The 25,960-nt window shown below is 48.7% G+C and overlaps 1 long non-coding RNA gene across 1 annotated transcript; it reads right to left on the bottom strand.

Annotated features, from left to right (window-relative positions):
* Positions 1 to 97: 97 nt before the first annotated feature.
* LOC148223182 (uncharacterized) lies at positions 98 to 13,232 on the bottom strand. Its single transcript, XR_015804805.1, has 4 exons — positions 12,557 to 13,232; positions 5,766 to 11,926; positions 1,557 to 1,636; positions 98 to 703 (listed from the first exon to the last, which is right to left on the bottom strand). It is a non-coding gene; the product is annotated as an uncharacterized LOC148223182 (long non-coding RNA).
* Positions 13,233 to 25,960: the final 12,728 nt, after the last annotated feature.

The raw sequence follows: 25,960 nt of genomic DNA, 5'->3' as shown, positions 1-25,960 counted from the left end.
ATCGTGTGTGCCCCCTTGCTGTTTCTCTTGCCCCTTCTTCTTTTAAATATCCTTTTCTTTTGGACTTAATGGGAAATCTTTTCAGATAATGACTTGCTCTCTGGACAGCTGGGGGCTTGGCAGTAAGGGGAGCCATGGGGCTGAGCTAATGAGTGTATTCGTAATTAATTAATTGCAGGCAGGTGCAAGTAGAGCCTCCCATTGCCTCACTCATTTCTGTCTCTCTCTAAAGAACGCCTCTGTCTCCTGGAGCCTGGCACTATCACCAGCCATCCAACAGGATTGAGCAAAACCTGGTGCCAGCTTTGCTGTGGACAATGACTTTGGCAGGCAGGGAGGCTGATGCTCCACCTCCTCCCCGAAGGCACCACAGGGAGCCTTTCCGTTGCATCCATAACTGCCAGGTCCCTTAAACCACAATGACAGGCACCCATAAAGGCACCTTCCCTCCATTGGGAAGTTCCCAATGGCCCCTTCCCATGAAAGTTGGATGACTCTGTTCAACAGCTGCACCGAAAATAGTTCATATCTTCCCTCTTGACACCCCAAATGGACAAACCCACCTGGCCACGAGAGGTGTTGGTGAACCCCCAGGCGCTGACACCTGGTGAGCTGAGCACTGGGGACCTGACTGCAGCCAGTGCCACCACTTCTGTGTCCCTGCTGTGTCCTTTCAGCCTTACTGTGGCTGCTCAGTAGAGCCCTGTGGTGTAAATACAGAGGGTGACACTGAGTTTTGGTCTGTATACATCTGTAGCAAAATTTGCATTGAATTTAATAGGTCCCGTGTTGTCACTTACACTGGTCAGGTAGGACTAGGCTTTCCTGTCAGCTCCTGTTACATGCAGTGACCCATCTGAGGCAACAAACTCACTGTGTCTAAAGCAGTTTAATGGGAAAATAACTAATCCTGAATGTGTTGAGAGGGAATGACTCCTCTCTCAGCTCCTGTGTCATAACTCAGTTGCACTACTAATATCTGAAATGGAAAGCACTGAATTAAACACTCAGCAGCTCTACCCCCGCCTTGGCCCGGGTGCCAAAAATCAAGGGAAGAAATACAGCTCTGCTTCCCTGTGCTGCAGCAGTGGGTGGAGGTCTGCAGGGTGAGCCAGCCCGTGCTGATGGCTCAGGACTGTTTGCTGCAATAGACTTTGCTAACATTTCCTTGGTTAAATGTTTACAAACCTAGAGGAAATAGCTGTCCCAGATGTTGCTGATAATTTCCTATCAGGTCCCTCCTGGCCCAGTGCAGGGCTGCTTTGTCACCCTTTGGATCAACTGCCAATCTCACGCTTAATAACAGACTTGACTTCTTTTCAAAAACTGTCAAAATTTCTAGAGCTGTTTTTGCCCTCCTGGTCTCTGGGGTTTATACAGAGTAGCTCTGCCCTGGCTCCCAGCCCAGCTCTCTCTGCAGCCCTGGAAGCACACTCCCAAGCAGAGTGGCTTCAGCAGAGGCACAGGACACCTCGGTGATGGGCTGTGTTGAGCAACGCAGCCGCTGCCAAATGCATTTCAACCTCATATTTTAAGAAGACATTCAATGTGCTTACCAAGGCTGGGGAGCCTTTTACACCGCAGCAATCATCCAGCATTCGGCCATGAAATCCTCAGCACAGTGTCACATCCATCCCTTTCAGCAGAGAAGTTTTATTAACTTAGGGTGTGAAAAGTTTTGGAGAGCAAAAGTCTCTCTTCCCTCTGAGAGAAATAAGGATGATTTAAGCAGTCTGGTGTATTTGAGATGGAGAGAGTCCCCCAGCTGACACATCAGAGGGAAAAACTGTAAGCCGAGGCTGCATTTATTAAAGAAGGAAGCTGAGGCTGTGCAAAGCCAACCTTTCTAAGCACTCCACGAGAGCATTTTAATAAAAAGCACAACAAGCCCACAACAAATCATGTCTTGAAAGTAAAAAAAAAAAAAGTCAATTCCTGTCAAGGTTTGAGGAATCGTTTGAGCTTAAGGAAAAGCGAATTCCTGCTACGCTCCCGTCCCCTGCCCTCCTCTCCCGTGCGAGGAGCAAAGCCATGGCAAACGCCGCCTGTGACACACCGCAAATCACGGCGGAGAGCGGGGGGGCCGCCGACCCTCCGCGGGAAGGCCCGCAGAAGGATTGAAGCTTAGAGAAAATGGAATTTATAGTCAGAGCATTAAAATATTAAAGGGCCTTAAAGAACAGCCATGAATCTGATTTCGGAGGGGGGTGGGACGCAAGTCTGTCATCAGGCAGAGACAAACGGCTGCTGGACTTGACAACTCACATAAATCTGGCAGAGGAGAAGAAATAAAGCCCAATCAGACCCCCAAAAAAGAAAAAAAAAAAGAAAAAGGTGATGAAAAGATTTTAGGGCATGAAGTGTGTAAAGGAGAGGGAAAGCTAAAGAAGATAAGGAGTTGAAAGCAGAAGAGTGAGTATAAAAATAGCAGTAGTAGTGATGGAGGTAGGGGAGAGAAATTATTTTAAATGGCCAGAAGTGCCCTGGTGGCATAGGTATTTTTGACAATCTTGCCCAAGATTGTATGATTTTCTTCCATAGCAAGAATTTCTTGGGTTGGCTTCAACAGCTCAGGTCTGCATGGACAGGAGGAGGAGCAGCCCCCACCATGCAGAGCACCAGCTCTGAGCCCCCCAGCACAGAAGGATGGGCACAGGCAGCCCAGTATGGCCCCAGTTTCTTCAAAACCCCTCCATTTCCAGAGGCAGAGCTGCACTCACCAGGCTAATCCTCATTCCCCACAGGCAGCAAACCCCATTCCTGAATTTGAGATATTTTCTCCTGGGATGTGTCTCCAGGGCTGATCTCAGAGCTTCCTCAAGAGCCATGGCCATTGCACAGGGCCAGGCAGTGGACGTTCTATTGTGCAAGAAGTCAGTGGGATAAGTCTGCCCAGCCCCACACCTTTCACCATACTCACGGGGGACCCCTCCAGTGGGGTCTCCCCCAGAGGCAGCCATGCCCCACTGAGAGTGAGTGGGACAGCTGGGAATCAGCCCCTCAGCTGAGGAATCAGCGCCTCAGGGGCTGCTGCCACACTGTGTGAGGAGAGACCACAAATCCAGCCAGGAGCCACAGCCAGGACCCGCTCGCTGTAAGTTGGGAAACAGCGTGCAGTGAGGACGGGATTTATGAAATGCTGTCTGTAAGCCAGCCCTCCCTCCGAAACACTAAACAAAAAACAACATTCAGATACATTTCGGAGGAAAACACAAAGCATCTGGTTCCCTTCGCTGGTGTACATAGCAAGAGAAAAGTTGGCAGTACATTTGCTTACCATAAAAGAGAGAGCTATGCAAAAAAAAAAAAAAGCCACATTAGAGTAACGTTGCCCAAAACAGAGTTAAATGTCTGCCTTGTTTTGAACGTGCTCATGGTGGAAATGTGAGCAAAGGTCAGTCCAAATTAATGAGAACTGAAAATGAATTGGCTGTGCTGGGACTGGCACCCTGCCACCACATCTCGCCCAGCAGTTCTTATTTATCCATTTATTTATTTGGTTGGATGAGGAGACATTTTACAAACACATAGAAAACCAGGCCTGTTGCTCCCTATGGGTGACACATGCTGTTTCAGCCAAGGAGATTAGTTTGTGGCACCCATCCCTGTGCTCACCACATCCCTCCCTTGCACCCACACAGGGAGGTAATGGGAGCCTGGCCTGGAGCCTTCTGGGGCTGCTTTCCCAGGTGGTGTGACCCTGCCTAAACACCCTGTGCCAAAAGCACATCTGAGGCTTCCCAGCCCTCCCAGCCTGTACAGGGATGAAGATGGGGATAGGCAGGGAAGCTGTGCCACTTCGTGCCACAGACTGTCCTGTTAGCACTGCGCATTGCTGCCACTGCAAGAAAATCCCAGTGCCAGGAAGGTGCCACTTCCCTGCCAACACATGGCAGGCCAGTTGTGTTGAGGAGGGTTACAAATGTGCTGCCTCAGTTTTATGAAGCAAAGGAAGTTTTCCATGGCTCTGACACACAGGCAGTGATTACTTGCTGAAGCAGCTAAAAACTTCTGTTTAGTTTGGTTAAGAGGAAAGAAGGAGGAAGAAAAAGTCAGTTCCAGTTCTGGCTTTCCTCCTGGAAAGAGAAAGCCATCTCAGTAAATCTTGCTTTTCTGAACTTCAAATACACAAGTACTCAGTGCCATTCAAGCAGTTCCTTCCAGCTGCAGCAGCAGCACACTTGCAAGGGCTGGACAAACATGGGGGAAACATTCTGAAGTGGCCAAAGGCAAAGGTAGCAGCACAGGCACCCCCATGGGGCTGTGTGCCTTGGGGATTCAGGGAAGGGGGTGGTGCAAATTACATTAGCCCATTTCCCTGGGATGATGACCCCCACCCTTGTCCCCACCAGCTCTCTGGAGGCCAGGTGTAGACTCAGGTATCAGCAAGGAGCATCCTAATCTGGGCCTGGTAGCATTATGGAGTGAGTCACAGAGTCCCACTTGGAATCTGTTTTTCAAAAATAGTCTTTTCTTTCTTTTTTTCCAAAGGAAGAAGTTAAACTATGAGCTTGGAAACAATGTTAGCCTTAATTTAAGAGGAGGACATGGTAAAATTAGGCCTCTTTAAGGCAGTTTCACATCTCAGCCACAGCCCATCCATGCTGTTGGCATTGCCCCAGCTGGCATTACCCCAGCCAGGGCCACAGGCAGGCACAGGGCTCTGGGCACACACTGGATTAATTATCCCCAGTGGCCATCATCAAACAGCTAGGGCTCTGCTGACAATGCCATGTCCAAAGCTCACTAAAACAGAGCAGTGCCACACTTGGGAACAAGCAATGTACTGCTCTGGGATAAAACCATTCCAATAGTGATCTGTAGTCCCTGCATGCAACGATGCCAGACCACAGCACATGAGCAGGGGGCTGTAATGGGACCTGCAGCTGAGCAGCTCTAAATGGAGATCTATTTCAAGGGCTGAGGAGGATAGTGAGTCTGGGTGGAATGGTGGATGGTTTGGTGGGTGATTTGGGAGGATGTGAAGGACTGCTGTATCTTGTATTTCTGGATATCCAGTGTCACAAACAAGACATTGCTCAATGACTTAAAAAATTACCACCTCTGCCTGAGGTTATCAGCCCCAGGATAATGACAAGGGTGTGAACACAGCAATGTTGCTGGAATTGAAGAGATTCAGCATTCTAACTCAGGAATAAGTTATGATTGCTTTCCTCAGATACTGGAGATGAAGGAAAGATAATGCTGATAAAGTGCAGGGAGCCACACACAGCCACAGTGACTCATCACAGCTGCCCAGGTGACTTTGCAGGCTGAGGAAATATTTGCACAAGTTTTAACAAGTGTTCCTCCTGATGCCAAGGGATGCCCTGATGAATTTGGATGGCATTACCAGGGTACTGCGCTCCTCTGACCAGGCAAGGGCACAGAGTTTTCCTCTGGGCATACAGGGATATTCACATCCTAAAAACCTCTGGTTTTTAGTTTGTTCTCTGCATTGTCCCTGACAAAAACAAACATTTCTTCTTCAAACAAGGGGCTAATTACAAACTAATTATAAAACACCTCCAATTGACATCCCCATTTAGGCAGGATACACTTTGGCTCAGCCTGCAAACATGAACAATGCTGCCAGCCCTTTGCCCATACTCAGCTAGGCATCCTGCATCTCGTCCCTAAGCACAGGGAACTACAGGATTTGGTCCACTGCAGGACAAGGGCAGAGAGACCTGTTCCTCTTGGCTGTCCCCCTGCCCCACGGTCCCCACGTGGGGGGAGCTTCACAGACAGCCTGAGACACCCACCTGCATCCACACAAAGAAGTCACAATCCGCAGGTGAGTATCCTCACATGGACAAGGAGGATCCCAGCAGCTGCTGCTTCAGTCATGGTGAATGGGTGGTGAGCCTGGAGCTCACATCTGCTGGACAGGCTGCCCAATATGAGTCAGACATGTTAGCTAGGGTCTTAAAAGTAAACTGTTGTTTGCACCTTGAGAGGAAGAAGATACACTCAGAAAACATACCTTAAGAAAAAAAAAGGATAAATACAATCCATACAATCCATTAGCAAATTAAATAAAATCAAGGCTGGGATTGTGTTTTGGTGGCACTGGTTTTTGCAAGAGCCACACGCTCCAACCTCAGAGGTCACTGGCAAGGCAGGATGCTGCCTTTATACTGCTCCTTTGGTGCTCTGCTTTACAGCGGAGATTAATTTAGAAAAAAGAAAAAAAGGATTATTTAAAAAAAGCTCACCCCTCTCTCTCCTCACCGCCCTCCCCAAGCAGTGATGGGGGATAATGAACTGCTGGGACTGTCATCCAAAGAATGCTTAATGACAGTATTCACTCTGTGTGTGTAGCATTGGCTGTTCTCAGAGCTCTCATTATGAATAGTTTTCAAGCTGTTTTGACTATTTTCTGTTACAAAGAGGAACTCACTGCTGGCTGCCTATTTTCATCACTGAAGCTGGCCAATGTAATCCACATGGAGCTGTGACACCATGGCCAACGACTAAGGCTCCCATTCTCTCGCCTCCAATTTATGGCAGTGGAGAAGGGCCAGGCTCTCCTTCCCTGTCCCTTGCCTTCTCTTCACTGCTTCTTTTTTGGGCTCACACTCTGGTTTTGCAGGTGATGCTTCTCTAAACTGTCTGACTACAGTGTCCCGAGTTGCATCCCCTTGTGCTGCCGGGCCCATGGGTGTTCGTGGCACTGCCAAGCCTGCACCTCCAAATGTCCACTTTTGGGGGCTTGTGAGTCCTCACTGCAGGTTTGGCAAGGGGAAGGGGACCCAGCCTGAGCTTCATCTGTGCCGCAGAAACACCATGAAGATGCGCTAAAGCAATCTGTTCTCCCATCTTTTCGCAGACCCTTTGCCGTGAGACACAATATTTCGGAGGGGCAGCTGAAATCTTGCTGGTGTTAATTTGGTTTCGGTCTGCTTGCTGTTAACTTTGGGCTCGCTGCGCTTTTTGTGGCTCCTTTTCTTTAAAGAAAGCTTATTTCTCTTAAAACAGGGTGAGAAGCAGCTTGGCATCACAGACACTTTAAAGATGTTTGAACATTTGCAAGAGGAAGCAAACACATATTTCAAATATTATGAAAAGCACCTTGAACAACAATTTCTCAGCAAGATCCTCTCTTGGGCTCCATCCTTTGCTGCAGGAGCTCATCACTCAGCCTGGGAGCAGCTGAGGCCCAGTGCATCCCTTCACACTTCTGTGCTGCATCTCAGAATCCTGTTAGGGGCAGGCCATCCCCAGGGCCGGGAAAGGGACTCAGGGCACAGAGTAGGAGATAAGCTCTGCTGGATTCCAGTATTATTCAAAACAATAAGGGACACCCCACAGCAGTTTCTCTCTGCATCCATACTCAACTGCCAGCCCTGGGGAGTGACTTATAAAAATAAAGAGGAAAATAAGTTCACAGCATACTCCAGCAATGCCAAGTGAGCAGCGATTCCTGAGCCACTCCTGGGTTCTCTGAGGTTTTCAGGTATCATTTCTCTGTACCTTACTTACATGAAACTGGGGTATGACTTGTCTTTCCTCAAATGAGGCTGTCATATCGATGCCTTGATTTCCTCGTCAACATAAAACTTGAGGGGTGGTTTTATTTTTAATGAATTGTGAGGAAAAATAGGGGTAGCTAAGCATAACAAATATATATGTCTGCTGATGTCTGGAGATAATCTGGTTTTTTTACATAAAAAGCCTTTTTCTGGCTAAAAGCCTTTCCTTTCTAGTATTTTGACTCTCCACATACACATCAGTCTTCACTTGTCTTCTTGTCCCTTCTGACACAGTGCCACGTTCCTCATGTTTCTCCACTGATTTTTCTTGGTAGAGCCGTGTCCCTGCCAGCTGCCTGGACACAGGCACACAAATCACAGCCTCCGGGCATGGGAGCACTGATGGCCAGCAGAGACCATTAGATCATCTCACCCGACCTTCCCTAAGGCAGGGCCAGGTCTGGCATTCAATTACTCCTTACCAAGCCCTGTAACTCCTGCTTGGCTCAAGTCTATGGGGCAGAAATGCGTCCTGTCTGCGTCTAAATATATCAAAGGCAAGGGAATGCACGGCTCTCCTGGGTAGTTTAATCTTTATTAACATTCGCTTTTTAAAAGGTCTGTTTGATTCACAATTTGAATTTGTCTGGCTTCAGCTTCCAGGCACGGGCTCGTGCGATGCCTTTCTCCTCTAGATTAAACAGCCTTTTAATACCTGCCTTTCTCTCCCCATGAAGGTACCTCACACAGCACAATTAAGTCACCTCTTAATCTTCTTTTTAATAAGCTAAACAAGCTGAGCTCCTCCAGTTTCGCACTGTAAGACATTCCCCCAGCCCTTCCCAAGGATCAAATCTCTAATTCCGCCTGATCCCATGCCGGGGGGATGTGTGGTGAAGAAGCCCTGTGCAGCTGATGAAATTAAGAAGCTCGCAGGAGCTGGCAGCTTCTCTCTGCTGCCTGCTCCCCCAGCCAGTCTGTGTTTTTGGGGAGACTGCTTAGGGGTGCCCAGTGATGTTTCACACCCCTCCAGGGACACCTCCCACCGAGTTCCCCAGCTGAGCAATGGGGAGGCAGAACCACAGCTGGCCCCACATGTATATAGTAGATGCCAGACAATCAACAAAATTCAAGGCTGTTTCCTAGTGCGGGGAATTTGGGATGTTCCTAGAGCCACCACCTGCTTTATACCATACTGCCACACCAAGCCATCTCCATCAACTTTAGCCATCCCTAAAATTCTCAACTCTCTGTGGTTTTAAGTGGCTTCCTCAAGTTTTCAGCCTTTCCTCATTCAACATTTACCTGGAGGAACAATAAAACAGCATTGGCAAAAAAATGAAAGCCAATGCACACGCAATGCTGCACACACATTATTGGCAAGAGTCATAATTTTGATCCATTTTTTAATATGTTTCCTTCTGAACTGGAGCCCAAGTGCCCCAGCCAGTGCACGCAGGGACGGGGATATTTTGGATGATGCAGCTTTATAGCCAGCCAACCCACAAGATGGATTTTAGCCACAGGCTTCAGCAATATGATTTCACACAGCGTTATAACATTTTAGCTGGGAGAGTAGGCAGGGCCCCTCGCACTCTCCACCGGGTATTTGTCCTGCCTGCGAATCAATTACAGCAGACACGGCGTGCATTAGGATTGCTGCTTGGCACCTATTTCAGCCCTGATATATGTTGCTGTGCTCCGCAACAAACGACTCAGATAAACCTCCAGGAGGTCGTGTCTGTCAGCAAGGTTTTTATTAGGTGAGTCGTGCCCATTCTCACAACGGTAGGGCTACCTGGCAGAAAACTGTAAGCTGTTTCCCTTGGAGGGGGCGAGCCCTAAATGAGTTTCCTGGTCTCACTTTGGGAACACACTCAGATATTAAAGGGACCAGAGAGTATCATTACTGCCAGGTGATAAAAACAACCACTATTTGGGAAGACTGATGGCCTTTGTAAAAGCTCCCAACAGAAGCTTCATTCTGCACAGTGGATAACAGCCGTCTTGGGCTGAAATCCCAAAGCAGCTGCATTTTCCAAGGCTACAAAAGTGACTTCAGGATTCCTGGCGCCACATTGCTCAAGCATCACTTTTTGGCAGTCAGAAAGCCCAAGAGCAGTTAATATTCTTCAATGATCACAGCTTAAAGATGTCATCTGCTCTCTTCCCACTCACAGCTCTACTTTTGGGATTGCCTCTTTGTCTCAGCAAGGGTGAGGTGTCAGCAAGACCAGAGGCTACCTGGGGCAGGAAAGCCAGCAAACACATCTTCCCCCTTGCAATGGGAAATGGAAGGTTTAAGTCTAATTCTCTGCCACTAAAATAGCTGCCAGCTTGCATTATGGTATCATGAGGACATCATTGCATCACACTATGGACATGACCTTACACAACAGCTTGTGCTCTGGGAGCAGTATGGGAATACGGTGAGGCCATGGTGCGCCATCACCCCACCCATGGGGCTGTCCACCGTGGCAGACCCAGCAGCCTGGAGAAGGGTCCAGTGTCCCTGCCTCAGGGCAGAGGCCAAAATGGGGAAACATTCCCCAGAGAGCAAATAAAAAAGCCCCAATACATTTCTGCTTTGCCTCACTCATGCCCCCCCTTGTCAGCACAGGGGTGTTGGGTGCGAGGGTAGGGGTGCTGGCCAACCCCTTGCTGGGCTGGGGGCTGTGCACAGCAGCCACAGGCTGGCTCCTGCACCAGAGCTGCCCCACATGGGGGACTAGCTTCAGCTTGCTTTCATAACAAAGTGCCCTCTTGCCAGTGTCAACTTGCATTCATCCCTGACACCTATTCATTCAGCTCAAGTGCTTTCTTCTATGTGGGTTTTCTTGGCTGTTTTCTCTGGATGAAGATTTTCTGAAGACTGCTGGTTCCCTTTGTAACCTTTCAAGAGTCCTCTCTGTATGAAGTTCTCTTCACATCATCTCCAACACATGCAGGCAATAAAGTCGCAGCAGATTTACGAGTTTGAGAATCTCATTATATCTATCTACCCGTCAGGAAAAGGAGCTGTCTTTAAAAGAGGCAGGGGATGGATTTTGCCATACCTATTGTTTAAAAAGATTAAGAAACCCTCTTCAACCCTTCCCAGCCACAACTGTGTAAAAATATCCTCTGAATTCAGCAAGCACAATGCCAGCCTATGCCAATATCAGAACACAGTGCCACAGCTCTTTGGAAAGGTGAGAGCACCCAGCTCCACATCTGTGCATCTCAGCCAAGTGTATCAGCTGGCTCCAACTTCAGGCCCAGCCATAATGCTGCTGTGAATGATAATCATTCTAGGCAGACTGTGCTCTTGGAGCCCTGTTAGAGACAAGTTAGAACAGCTTGTGAGGGACAATGGCAGCTCAGTGTCTGCCTATGGAGGTGAACATCCTCAGCAAACTGCAGGGTGGGACAGGGAGCTCCTCACATGGTGCCCATGGCCCTTAAGGGTCTCCAAAACCATGACACCATGCCCAAAGAGCATAGAGATTTTGCCATGGAGCCCAAATAGGACTACCATCCTACCACCACCCATCCCATCATAGACCACACACCACAGCCTTCCACCCTGGCAACAGCTTGCCATGAAGGACAAAGGCTGCAAGCAAACAAAGCAGAAGAAAGAGAACTGGGGGACTGGCAGTTTTCAGAAGAAGTCAGGTGTCAGGAAAGAGGTGACAATCCCCTATCCCACCCTACATAGCATTGAAGGCACTGCCCTGATGAGCCCTCACAGCAAGCACTCACTCCCAGGCTCTGTGGGAGCAGTGCAGCCAGCTCCTTGCCTGTTCCCATGCTCTCCACTGCTGCTTTCCCAGCAGCCAGGCCAGCTCTCCTCCAGGGAGCTCCCATCTGCCTGTGCCTGTAGGGATGGGGGTTTGTACCAGGAAGGGCTGACACTGGAGACAGAGGCAGAAGCTTCTGGGTAGTGCTGGAGAGGGTTAAACAAGCACATTAGCAGGATCCAGCCTGGCGGATCATGGTAACGGGTCATGTGTTTGCCATGTTCCTTGACCACATCAGTCAGGGATTTGTAATGGCTGAAGTCCCCACTTGGGAAATACATTTTCCAGGCATAGTTCCAGTCAAAAGGCAGCTCTGCAGCCCTATTGTGAGCATGATTTTGCAGCTTATTTGCAAACGGTCAGAGACCTGTCTAGCATTTCTCCCAGCCCAGCTCATTCCTAAATCGCTTAGCAGCCCCTGCTGTGCTCAGCCTTGGAGACAGAGAAGCCCTTGGGCTCGTCCCCAAGTCTGTGCTGAGTTACTTTGTTCAGGGCAGGTTGGGAGGGGGGCACCAGGATGTGACAGACATCTGACATGAAACTGTGGCTTCTGCAAGGTCAGCAGGGCTTTGGTCACCAGCTTACAGCCGCAATTTCAGCTTGAAAATTCTGGTGTCTGGGGTCTTCAGTCACTCCCTGCTCTGTTTCACAGATCTGGAGCTTCTTTCTCTGCAAACAAAACAAATCAGTTTTGATCTTTCCCATCAGCCTCTTTTGCAAACACACATCCCGTGCGACATCTCTGCTCATACATCAAAACATTTGGAGAAACAAAGCAGAAACCTGTCAACTAAAAAATTAATTAGGATAGAACCCTGATTCTTAACAAATATGTAAAAACCCTACCTCCCTCCAGCTCTTTAAGCAAAAATCTCCATGCAAGGATTAACTGCCAGTGAGCAGTAACAGCCATTTCATTTGAAAGGTGACTGGTCTGTAGCTGAAATGTCAGAGTTTACTTTGCAAACACTTTCTGGTTTTTTTACAAAAGAAGAGGAAAAAAGCCCACCCTTGGCCATTGCAGATCCTCACTGTTACATGAAGCAAAACACCGTGTCCCATCTGAAAGTATTAGTTCATGATGATATTTTGTCTCATGCTGATCTAATTTGTGAGCCAAGGTGAGGCATAGCCTGTGTTCAAAGAGTCACTGTATGTGTAGCACTAAATCCCTGATGTGTAGCACTAAATTCCCTGATGGAATGGGAACCCCCAGCTGCAGTGCCCCTGGCCTTGGTTGGCTGGACCCTGTGCTGGGGATGCATCCACCACCCGGACCCTAGAGCTCAGACCACCCACCTTGCTCTCGGGCTGAGTGAGTGTGCAGCAGGTATGGGGCTGGCCATTCACAGGAACCTTCACCCCTGCAAGCTTCTTGACAACAGCAGCTGAGTCGAGCAGCACTTCCACAAGCTGTGCAGGAGGAGGAAGTTTTGGAGGGGAGCAGTTGTGGCTGAATGGCAGCTGACAGCAGAGGTGCACTGCAAGAGCAAATGCTCTGCACAAACCCAAGTGCATCCCAGACAAGGTGCTCCCAGGCCACCATGCCAGGAAATGGTCCAGTGCCAGAGTGTGGGACTCCACAACGTCCCTGTGATCCAAGTGATGGGGCAGCAGTGACATCGATGCAGCATCTCACTGTTTCTGAGCTGGCAGGAGACAGGGAGCTGCAGCTCCAGTGTAGGCTGGCAGTGACCACTACCAGCATACCAGCTTCTGCCTCTTCCCTTAGCACAGCATAAAATACAGCTGATAGAGGAGTTTGGGTGCAATCTAGAGACAGATTTCAGTGCAAGAGTCAGCAAAAATGTCTTCTGCTTGAAAAAAAAAGGCCAATCAGGAGCAGAGACAAAGTCTGATTTAGAAGGAGGCGGGCGGGGGGGGGAACCAATCTGCAAAGAAAAGAGACAACCGTTTTGGCCAACACATCATGGCATCCATTAAATAAAACAACTTATCATTTGCATTTGCTTGGCAAGTGACTAGACCTGAACTTGGCTGCACACTTGATGATCCACCATTACTTTCCAGGGAGGAGGTTGAAATATTCTTATTCCTATTCATTAGGCCAAAGTAATTCTCTTAATGCCACTGAACCAGCCATGGACAAGATGCTGCATATAATGTCATTGGCAGTGTTGCTAAATGAAATCCCTCTGCAAGCAGTCAGGGGAATCAATACTCACAGTAATTTGTCCTTCCAAGTTTTCCTCCCACGCCATCTTATTTGTGGTGTCAGCCTGTGCCAGCTCCATCTACCTCAGGCATGTGTGGGGCATGGTGAGTCCTGGGGCTGGATAGGTGCCCCAGTTAGGTGCTCTGCTACTCTCCTCCATTTGGGAGCCACCTCCCACACTCATGGGCAGCACATCTGTATGGCCCAACCTGTTGTTATGAGGCAGGCAGGCTTCGTTGTGGGACTGATCAGGAGCCAAAAGAGAGATATGAGGTGCTCTCCCCTGGCTCTTTCCAGTACGAAGGGCTGATTTTATAACACATATCAGAATAGGATCATGGCTTTTTCCAGTAATTGGAAATACAGCAAAGCCTGCATTAAATTATTAGCCAGAAATTCAGCTTATGTTAGATGATGCTGCCACACCACGGCAAACATGTCAGGCCATCAGTGAGCACAGGGCCCAGGGACAATCCAGCCCTCACACATTAGCTGGAGTAAATCTTTATTGCTTCCTGAGCCCTTGCTTTGGAACACATTAAACATCAATATTGCAGCATTCAATGTCGCCCAATATTATACCAAATCATTAGCAGAAGGTTAATCATTACATAAAGAAGAGGTCTCAGATGACAAAACACTCATTTCCTATGTGAAAGCACTACCATTACTACAGCAGCACAAAGGTCCGGGCTCAGTGGCACTGCTCGCTACCTGAATGTGCCACCTTGACTGGTAGGTGTAGGTAGATGGGCCCCAGTCTGTCCACAGTCAGAAGAAGGGACATGTCCAAGGGACACTTTCAGACAAGTGCCATCCAAATCCCCATCTTCCCCAGCCAGTGTGGGAGCCAGCTCAGTGGCAGAAACCTCCCTCAGGATTAGGCCTGAAATAAGATTCCAGTTGATGCCGTCACCCCATAGTGCAGTCAGCCAGGAGCCCTGCAAACTCGGGGAGGTCTGCACAGCAGGAGGGCCCCTTTAGAGTTCTGTCCTGTCATAAAAAAGTATATATTACCAAGTTCAAACCCTTGTGTTTCTTTTCTGCTGGCATAATAACTTTGAAATGTATTATTGCTGAGACACTCGCCTCTCTCTCTCTGCCAACAACTCCCTGGAGAAAAGCACTAGCAGAAGAAAAAAACTTTTTACAGTTTCTTCATAAAAGAAGTCAGCAATCCACTGGACCTAATCAACTTTTCCTAGAGATGATGGGAACAGAGCTTCAGCTGCAATACACCAGTAGAACCTCATTGGTATGTCACAGAGAAGGCTCCAAATGTGCTCCCTGTCTTAGCTCCACGGAAGCAAAATTTGTATTGCTGCCTCCTCTGCCAGCTGTGCTAGGAAAGGGTGGAGGACCAATACTGCAGTCTAGGAAGAACTAATAGGAAAAGAGAAGCACTTAAGTAAAACCACTCACTAACACTATAGATCTTATCAGGTCAACCAGCCAATACAGCAGCACAGCTGGATGGTGTGTGTGAAGAGAACCCACGGCCGATTTAGGATAACAGCCTAAATCAGGTGGGTTTAGGCTGCTCTTTTCACTCATCCACAAAACACTGGTGCCAGAAATCTCAGCAAGAGCCACATTAGTGGCTGGTCTTTCCACCACCAGGAGCTGTGCCGTCTGCAGGAGAAGACTTCCATTTCAGAAAGCACCTGATGGCCTCCGAGCTAATTTTCCCTGCTCCCAGAGATAAAGGCAGCCACAGATGTGGTTAGAACTTTGATTATTTTTTTTAAAATCATTTGAGAAATCATCTTGCCAGAGAACAGTTGGAAATGATAGTCCTAAGCAGCTCAGAGGCAGCTCAGCTGGCAGACTTCAAAATAAGGCCATTGTATTAAGCATTTAAACTGGAAAAATTAATGGCTTGGCAGTGAGACACTAGATCAAAAATTGACGCTGTCCTGGGGCTTTGCAAGTAGGCAAGGACCAAGGGCATGAGGTGGGGCTGAGCTGGCTCAGCATGCTGCTCAGCTCTGCAGAATGAGGGCTGAGCCAGGTAGGGTGTCCCTGCCATGGGCAGCTCAGACCTCAGCCCAGCAGCACTGCACGTCACTTTTCCTTGCTGCATCCTTGCTCCCTTCACCTGTCACCAGGGACACCAGCACTCTCTCAACCAGTGGCACATTCAGAGATAGAGTGGGAGAGCATCCTGCCCAGCAGGTCAGAGTTCTCAATCCATGCTGCAAAATCTAGATCCCAATGCTGTTGTTTCTGGGGTGTATGCTGGCTGCAGCAGCAGCGGGCAGCTACAGGCACCTGAGAAACCAAGCATGTGAGGCAGTGGTTTGGGGCAGACCACAGGGGACTACTTCTTCCTTTCCTTGAACTCCTAGTGGAGAAATAGAAAGGCAAGTGTAATCAATTTGGCATGTATCTATTTACTATGAGCACATACAAAAGACTCATAACAGATCTCCTCCCCCTACCTTTGGCAGCCAGCCTACAAGTTGGCAAGCAAAAGATGTTATCTTAAAAGATTCACTGCAATACCCTGAGTCATGCTGGAAGTTTGAATCCACCAGGAAGCCTGCTGAAGTCACAGTCCTAGTTCAGGGACACTGCCTTCTTTTGTATTGCTCATAGCGACATTCACCGGTTGAATGCTCCGCACCACCAGCACCGAGGGGGCTCACGGACAGCAACACTTCACCCGCCTGTTCCAAAAAGTGGGAGATACCAGCATCCATTCCTGGCCCTGGGACCAAGATTACAACAGTGCTGCTCCACTGAAACTCTGCCTCGGCCAATTGGGCTTTAATTGGAACTCCAGCTAAACCTCACCTTCCTTTGCATGGCCCTTGGGGGCAAGTGAGGTTGCTGTGGTGGCTGCCTTGGGGTGCCAGGCTGTGGGAGACGCTGTAAGCTGGGGTATGTGACAGAGGAGCAAAGGCAGTGGAGCTAAACTGATTTACATTAGCCGAGGAACTACGGTTGGGCAGCAGAGCATAGCCATTCAAGGGAGGAATAGCAAATTCAAAGCCAGCATTAACACAATGCTCAGCTGAACAACTCAAGGACTCAGAGGAGAAGAAATTCAAACCATGCAGCTGCCTTAAATCAGGTGGATTTAGAAGCTGAGAGCTTTTTCATGTCCCCATCAGGCAAAATCAGACTTATGCAGCAGAAACCTGAACTTTTCTGGGGAAAGAGGTCTCTTCCCAAACTGTAACCTTTTCTGTAAAAGCAGGTATTTGTTCCCACTATTTCAGTGACAGTCACTTTTCAGAGTAGCCAGAGCTCAGCAGAAATAAAGTCCTATGGCCTCTGCAGATGATAGGATACTGCATACCTTAGTAGTCCTCAGTAAACAGCAGAGCCTGGACCACAAAACATGTTTTAACCAGACTGTGCAGCAACAAGTTTTCAGTCATCCCTGGACAGAAAACCAGAGAAACCAGCAGCAAAATGCTGCATCACTGAAATCCATTTGAGGGAAAGGGGGCTCAAGGGGGCTCTGCAGTCTGCAATGGCACAGAGGCCCTGGACTTACATTTTGGGGAGAGGCAGACACAAAATGTATCACATTATGGTCATCTGCAAACTACCAGATGGAATTAGCACATTTGTGGCAGCTGTTAGTTATTGCAGGGAGAGGTATAGATCTGAAGGCTAAAGGATCAGATAAAATCATTTCATATGGACTCCTGCAAGACACAGACCACAGAAACACAAGCCCATAATTTCTGTCTGACCCCAGGCTTGTCTCTTAGATTTGTCCGGATTTGAAGTTACTGAAGGATGGAAACTCTTCCATCCTTCCAAATACATTAGTAGGGACTCTTAAGCATTAACAAGGGAAACACCCCGTTTTCACCTGTCTTCATCTCTCAAGCATTGTATATCGTTATGCTTTTGTCCTCCAAATTGCCCTCTGCTCCCAAAAGGCTTATTTCTAAATAAGTACTTACAGATGATGATCCAGTCACCTCTTAACCTTTCCTTTGTTATGCTAAATTAGTTTAAACTTCCTTCATGGCTCCCTTCAGAGAGTTTTCCAGCCTCTGAACCTTCCTCTCTCCCAAGGCAACCGCTGGCAACCCCTCCGGCCCCGGCCCCGCTGCCCCACCAAAGGAGCTGCTTGGTTGAACAGGAAGCCAAAGCTGATTAAGCAAATCACTCTGGAAGGTAAGGAAATGCACTGCTGGACACACCCGTGGTGTCCTGAGGCTTCATTGTCCCAGACTGGATAGGCTGATACCCGACCATCATCGCTCCATGAGTGCCCTGCCAATGGCACCCTGCTCGGTGCCCCTGCTGCTGCTGTCACCCAGCCCCATGGCCATGGCTTTCCAGCACCAAGGGCACCGGGCGATGCTGTGCACAGCCAAATCTGTTAAGAAATTAATTAACAGTGATAATTAACCTCTTCGATTACTTTTATGCCTTCCCAACAAAACTCTGGGGTGCTTTTGTTTACTTGCTGTGTGGCAACTGCTTGATGGATTTATATGAAGTAAATTAATAAATAGAAGTACCCGTGGAAAGAAATAATTGGAAGGACTTAATGTCACTGATTAAATTACCCATTCAAAAAGCAAGCGTTTCAGCAAAGCTCTTTTCTTCTCTCCTACATCGGCACATCAGGAGCTCTCAGTGCCTGCCAGGCCACCTCTCCCTGCGCCGACGCATCTCTCCTTATAGCCCATCTCTGCCACAGCGCTTCAAAGGCACGTGGCGGTGGCTGACAGCGAGGATGACATTTGTCACGCTGACCTTCACCACCGCATCATTCTCCCTGCTGTCCCAACACCCAGCCCATGCCTCATGGCTGCCCTCCCCGAGCCCCACACTGACATTTCCAGCTGCCCAGCGCAGGGACTGCCCGGCTTCAGCAGGAGAGCGCAGGGCGCAGCCTGAGTCCGGTCTCGGCCGGGCCCGGCACCGGCGGGGCCCGTCAGGCCTCAGGGGCTGGCACGGCCGGGCACGGCGGGCACAGCGCGGGGCCCGCTCGGTGCGTGAGCCCCGAGCTCCATCTAGTGGGGCCGGGGGGGCCGGGCAGGCCCGTCTGCAGGGCCCCGCGCCGCCGGGACATCGCTTTCTCCGGGGGACACCGCTACCTCCGGGCGACACTGTGCCTCCGGAGACTGCCAGCCCTCGCCCAGAGCCCCCGCCGCCGCCCGGCTGCCCATAGGGCCCGTGTCCGTGCAAAGGAGACCAGAGCCAGCAGAAGGCTCGGGGGGTTAATCTCTAAGATGAGCCCGTAAGGACAAGTGAAGAGAGCCAGTGCTGCGAAAGGAGCGGGGAACTCGGCCGGAGAGAATGGTTGGCTGCGGCTGTCCCCGCACACACAGGAGGAATGGCTTCTAAAGGTCCATCCACAAATACCACCCCGGGCACTCACACATGATGCAACACTGCATCCCGTAGGGCAGAGCTGGCACCGGAGTTGGTGTGGCAAAGAATAAAATCAACCCAGAATAGCTGCTGTACCTGGGGCAGAGCAAGCACATCCCACGGTCAGAGCTTAGCCAAGGAATTCAGTGGGGTAAAGAATACTTGCATATTCTCCCCCTTTCTAAACCCCAGTGCTTTAGTGACATAAAGCCAGCACTGATACCTGCTGCAGGCCTTCTAAATCACTCTTTGCCTCTCTTCTCTCTGGCTCTTTCTTTCAAAGATTCCTCACTAAAACACCCATGGAAAAGTTTACAGGTTTTATGAGTAAATTACTTATAATCTGCTGGCTGTTCAAGTATTGTTCCCCAGACCTTTTAGGTTTTTTTTCTCTGTAAACTTGGAGAAGGAATGCAGACAGATTCAAGGCCTAGGTGACATTTTCAGATACTGCTCTGCTCCAGAAGTCACAAGGTTTGAGCTTTGCACCTCATTCTCCATGTAGATTTAACACGTCCCTCCTATCAAAGACAGAAGGTTAGATAGTCACTTCTAGCATTACTTTTTGCAGTATTTGGTGTTCCTGTGGAGTGCTGAGACCACACTTGGCATGGAGTGAGATGAGCTGCTGCCCAAACCTAGTGTCCAGGTGCTGTTCAAAGCCCATACTCCAGGTGAGAGGGAGGTGGATGAGCCCTCCTTCTGGCTGGATCTCCTTCCCCCACCAGTGATCGAAGAAAACAAGGCTGCAGCACAGAACATCATGAGATTTGCCCTAATAAAATTAAAGAAAGCAACAGAAGTTTACTTACCCTCTTTATTTAAGTAAATGGGGCAAGAGTTCAGTTTTTTTCTCTGCAGCATTGAGAGCAGCCACCTTCCTCTTTTCTAAGGAAGAGAAGAGTTTGTCACTGAGGCTTTAGGGAAAGTTCAGCTCCTACAAGAACTGGTAACAGAGGGGCCCTGCTTCCTACAGGATGGAGAAGAGCTGCAAACACCCTCTGTGATTCTCCAGTTTTGTGTTGACATTTTTATTTTGCATTGCTCCTTATCAGCTCAGGGCCAGTCTGGCCCACAAGCAGCTGATGACATTTCCAGTCATCGGCATTTTTCCAGTTGAGCTGAGATTAAGCCAGTGTCTTCTGTAAGGACTTGTACATTAAAAGACTGAAAGAGCGTTAACAGCCTCATCAACGACCCAGGCTTTCCCGTGGTCTCCCTGCCATGGTGCCTGCTGTGTTTCAGAGCTGGTGCCACCTGCACCTGGAAAGGTTCAGGGAGGGCCGATGGCCGAGCCAGCAGGGAGCTGTGCTGTGCTGGCACACAGACCTCAGGCACTGCCGACATCGTGGCTGGCTGCTTCCACCTGGCAAATCAAATGAATCCAGATACCACCCACCTCTTCTGCCAGAAAAAACAGAATAAATTTTAAATCAGGGTCTGCAAAAGCTTTGCAAGCAATGTTTCTGCTTGTGCCCTGACTGCCCACCTATTGCAGCAGGGTTGGCTCTGACCCTCTCTAGGAACAGCGTTGGGTTCCTGATTCCCAAATTGCATTCAACACTCTGGGGCAGAAGTCCATACAGAGGATACCAAATGGTCTTAGTCAGCTTTTCTGCACCTGGAAACATCACCACTTTAAGTCTTTTAGTTCTGACTTTCCCAGGATGTATCAAGAACTTGATTTAAAAAAACACAGCCTGTAGCCCTGTGAGACACCAAGCCTTGGGCATATAAAAGTATATGGAGAAACACGTTTCTCCATGTATTGAAGCTTAATTTTACGTGGTCTGGACATTGCCCTATGGGAGGAAAAGGCAAGCCAGGTAAAAAATGACAGTCTGTTTTATGGATGTGCACACACATACCTGACAACACACCTTCGATTCATTCTGAGAAATTCCCATGTAAAGGCCCCCACATTGGCACTCTGGCAGGAGAAGCTGTGACCTGCTCAAATATGTGTCCACAGATTCACAGCTCACAAACTAGGTACTGGCATTTCAGAAGGCAGAAAAAATGGCATGTGTGTCTTGGCAGGTGTCTGTAATACCAAACAACAGTAATCATAATAACAAAAATTACAATAATCATAAGAAACAGTAATAAAGGACCCTGCGTGCTGCCAGCTGGACTGAATTGCCTGTGCAGAGCAGTCCACAAGCTCTCCCCGCTCAGAAAGCAGAGATGCCACACTATCAAACAGTTCCTTATCTGGAGAGAGCCAATGAGCGTGGGCTGCTTCTGGTCTCTACTCCCAACAAAATCTTTCACCAGCAGTGAACAAATCACTTACATCGTAGGCATTCACCAGAAATCAAAGCCCTGGCAAGTTATTATTGCCCTGACACTCTTCCCAAGAGGAGGTTAATGCTGAGTTCTTTATCCCTTCTGTATTCCTGCTTTCCCTGACAACCTTGATTTTTTTTTTTTTTTTTTTTTGCATTTGCAGGCAGTTCTGCTCTATTTGACACAGCTCACTCGCCTGTCTATGACTTCACATCATCTGTCTGTCCTGCGGAGCAACCCCCCCACGGCAGCTCTCTCTGCCTGTCCTACCTGCGTGCTCAACCTGGTGTTTCCTCAGCAATTCCACTTGGGAAACACATTTCCTTCTTATCCAGTGCAAGGGATGAGCTGAAGCCGTGAATGTCAGCCTTGCACAGCACTGCCCACAGCTGGACTGTGAGGAGGTGGCAGCCTTTTCTGAGAGATGAGGAGATGAGGACAGGCGAAGGAGGGCAGCTGGCATCCCCTGGCCAGGCACAGGGCTGATCTGCTCAGGAGCCAGCCAGCCAGCCTCAGATGCAGGAGGAACTGCAGGCACTTCTTCAGCTGTACCCCTGTGGGTTGGAGGGCAGAGGAGCTTGGGGGTCAGGCAGCTGCTCCTGCAATTGAATGTTAGAATTAAAATTAGGATTTGCCACGTGTTGTACTTCATGTGTCCCTGGGCTTCTGGCTCCTGTCTGGGCAGCAGAGAGCCCGAGGGATAGGTCAGTACCATGAGCCTTGCCACTCACCCACAAAGCAACCTGAAAGCTGGGGTGCCTAAAATATAATTCTTTTCCTAAGAACAATGTTTCTATTTCCCCAGGAAGACCCCAGCAGCCCCAGGGTCAATATCTCAGGGCTTCCATGGTCAAGGCTTCAACGACCTGCTGCCTTGGCCAGCCATGCACCCCTGCCCCCGCCCGCTGCTGAATCTCTTGTTGTCACTGCCTGTCTCTCAGGGGCACAAAGGTCCAGGGAGCAAACTCCACCCATATTCCTCCAGTGTGGCATCTCATTGGGTGGGCTGTGAGGGTGTTGGAGCTACCTGAGCTCCTGCCAGCCAGGGAGCATTGTAGGACAGCTCTTCCTGCTGACCCGAGCCCCAGGACATGACAGAAAGCCGTGTGTGCTGACAGACAGCACAGCAATGGGCTTCCTGTATGCTGTCGGGATGAGGGTTTGGAGCTGTTATGTTTTCTGTATACAGTGAGATCAAAATATGAGCTCTCAAAATGACTTGAGATTAGCTAGAGGGAAACAACAGATAGGGAGTGCACAGCACATCCCTGCTTGATTTAACCATTTGCACACCACGCACACACTGCCTTTCTGCAAAGCCCAGGCAATGTAGCCCTGGTGGGCTCCAGAAAATTGCACCCTTGGCTGAGGGCACATGGGTCCTCCTCATAAGTGACCAAGGCTGTTCTTGCTCAATGAAGGACAGGCAGGTCCCCTGGGCCTAAATCTCCCCTTCTGGCTCTGGTACAGGGTCTCAGCTGGGCTAGGGTGCCCTGGAGTGAAGTTCAAGGTGATCTTGAGTCCTCAGCAATAATCAGGTGTGCTGAAGGGAACCACAGAGAGCTGTCAGGGATCACCAACAGCACATGTATGCCACTGGACATGCTGAGGAGTCATCCCCACCATGCTGTGCACAGCCACACCAGCCTGCCTGCCTGCCAGCCACGCAGGTCTGCAGAGCAAATTCCAGCTGTTTGCATGCTTAAGATATGCAGATACATGAGGCACAGGCCTCAGACACCAAAATATCTCATTGTACTTGCAAATGAAGCATCTCAGTATTTAAGTGCACAGAATTTGCAGGTGCCATTAATTTTCCCCACAGTTTGGTGTCTGGTGTTAACTGAAGGCAAGAGTTGTCAACAGGAGAGCACACCTGCAGTTTTGAGGCTGCCTTAAAATCAGTGACAAAACAGCTACAAAACCCAGAATCAAACACAGGCAAGCTGATGAAGCCTGCAGAAGGGCCATCCCAGCAGGACAGGGCAGCTGTGGAGCCAGGCAGGCACAGTTGCTTTGTCCCTAAAAGAACCATGAGACCCACTTACCTGACAGCCTGTTAGTGCTGAAGCTGCTGCCAGCCAGTCTGTTCTCTCTCCTGAAGAAGAGCTCAGGTGATAAATACCCAACAGGAGCTTTTTCATCACAAAAGAGGAAAAAAATAATCAGCAAGTGGTACATTCTTCTAGTAAAGCTTCTTTCCCATCAGACTGTCAAGGGTAACTGCCAAAAAATGTTCAGAGTGGAAGATGAGACAAGGAAAAGCTTAGAGAGGTTCATTACACCTGAAAATGAGATACATGTTCAGAGCAGTGGTTAGGAAAGGAGTAGCATCAACATTGTCTGCAGGTCTCCAGCAAATCAATGCATCTTACCCAGTGTCACCAGCAAAGGGCTGGTTAAGGAAGTGGAAACTTTACTGCAAAACATGAAATTCTTGGTTGGATATGGTGAAAAGAAAGAGCCAGGAACCTCTTACTTCCCAAGGGAGGCTGGCGGGAGTCGTGCTGGCATTCACCTAGAGCCGATGGAAATGGACAACAAGGAGGATCACTTGGCTTGCAAGTGGGATTTCTGCAGCAGACAGATGACTGGCTGCATCAAGACAGCCCCTAGGAGAGGTAGGATGGATGGCAGTCATGTGCAGGTGAAGTTAAGCAGTTTTGGGGAAAAAATGGGTTTAGTAAGGTGCAGAATTCAAATGCAGGATTTTCATTAAGTATAATTAGCCCCCCATGTTGGTATACGATTTTCTTCTTAGAAACTGGTCTGGATTTCAATCTTTGTTTGCTGCCTCCTCCATCACATGACATGGCAACACCTCACAGTAACATGCTTCCTCTTCAAGATATTCCCAAGAGGTAGGAAGGTGCAATTAGCATCAAGAAGCATGTGCAGGAACACAGGACGTTTCTGGTTTAGCCATGGGATGACCAAGTGTCTCAGCATGGGGCCACTCTCCCCCTGGACCTGAGCCTCACAAGAAACCCTCAGAGGACACCACGAAGCACTGGGGAAAAGTCTCTGAGCAAACCAGCATAGCGAGGGCTGTGCTGGCTCCTCCAGCTGTTAACTTGGAGGAGGCTTAGGCAGCATGAGGGGTGGGAAAGGGGATGCCCATCTTCCTACCTGCACAATAACAGTGCAGAGGAAGAAGGGAAAGTGTTCAGACATTGAAGTTTGGTCTCATCTGTATTTGGTCATAAGTCAAAGCTCTCCTAACAGCTCTCTGCAAGATAATCTGTGTGTTCTCCTGTGGATAGGTCAAGTGACTCTCAGATTAGAAAATTCTGAGCAGTGCTCCGAGTAGCTTATCTTTGCTAATGCTTCCTTTAAGATCCTATTCCAGACAATGCAAGTGATGACTCTTTTTATAAAACTTGGCCATAGAAGTTACATTAGCACAGGACAGGTAGTACAAGCCCACCAGTAGAGATTGCCATGAGCCTGCAAAGCCACACGTTACCTTTCAGAGAGGGGCCTGTAAACCAAGTGTATTTTAAAACCTCATGATCGGTGTTGTAAATTATGTGCTGACACCCAGCCTCCAGTGGCAGACATAAGGAAAGTCCCAAATAAAAGGACCTCCCTAGGAAAGGACATGATATATGATAGAAAAGTCTCAAGGAAAAAAGGTGTTTGCAGAGATGCAGGAGCTTCACTCAGCGAGTCTGGAGCTGTCAAAATCCCAGTGGTCAAGATAATTGAAGGAAAACAATCTCTTAAAGAGTTAAAGAGTTAAAATGAAGGAAATGTATTTCCTCAGCTCTGGAAATGGGATATACTGTTTCACATAGTGCAAGAGCCTAGTGAGACATTTTGACATACATACTCAGACATTGAAGAGCTGCAGCCTCTTTAGGAAATTAAGTAATGAGAGTGAATAGGAATAAAGGAAAGTGCCTCTTTGGAGCAGATGAAAGGACTCCAGATGTGTACACGGCTGTGACTGCTTCATATTGTTTGGGACTTTCATCATGAAAACAAGAGAGACAATCCTGATGAAATATGTAAGTCTTCACCTAAATGCTATAAGGACAGAATCAAATCTAATGTTAAAGCTCAAAAGCAGAAAGGAAATGCAAGAGGAGACGAAAAGTGAAAAATAATCTCCCCTTGAAAAAAGTAGTAAAGATATTCCACTTCCCCATGCTCTCCCTTATCTCCCATCACTCGGGGAACATTGATTCTGCTCACATGTGAGCTTCTGCACAGACTATGCCACACATTGCAGGATGTAATTTCTTGGTTTGAAAAGAACAATTGGAACTGAGAGCCCTGTCATGCTTGTCAGCATCCCCAGCTCTACAAGTCACACACATACTGTCACTGTCATTGCCAGTGTCATAGCACCAGGTGTTCCCTGGCAGCTCTGTCCTGGCCACTCTGGAAAAAACCCAGCACAGGACAGGAACTACCTTGAGTTGATTACTAAAAACTCAGGCTACACTTATTTTTCAAAAACATCTTACAATGGTTTGCTGCTCCTTACAGAGTTTGGGCAATGAAATGAAATCAGGAATGCAAAACTAAAGATGATGGACCAAGCAGGTCTATTCCCTCTCTGTGGCAAAATGCAGCATCTTTGCCCAGCCCATGGCCATGCACCTGGGTTCTCATTATTTGCTTCTTCCAGGGCCCAGCACCATGTGCAGCACTACCCACACACTTGCTGGGAGAACACTTCTGAGGCTCCTTCAAACAGCCCTGTCAGACTGGCACAGGTCTGGTCTGGAGGACACAGCTCCATTTGGGTGAGTTCAGGCACGGAAGGACTAAGCAGGAGAGCCCTTGCCCGCAAGGCTCATTCAGTCTGAATCTCAAACAACAATATCCTACAGTCCTGCCTTAGCTGTACCCAAGTCTGTGATGACAGCACTCTGCACTCT

Source organism: Sturnus vulgaris, chromosome 7 (assembly GCF_052056855.1).
Source record: "Sturnus vulgaris isolate bStuVul1 chromosome 7, bStuVul1.hap1, whole genome shotgun sequence".
Taxonomy (NCBI): Eukaryota; Metazoa; Chordata; class Aves; order Passeriformes; family Sturnidae; genus Sturnus; species Sturnus vulgaris.
This window is presented reverse-complemented; position numbering and strand designations above follow the sequence as displayed.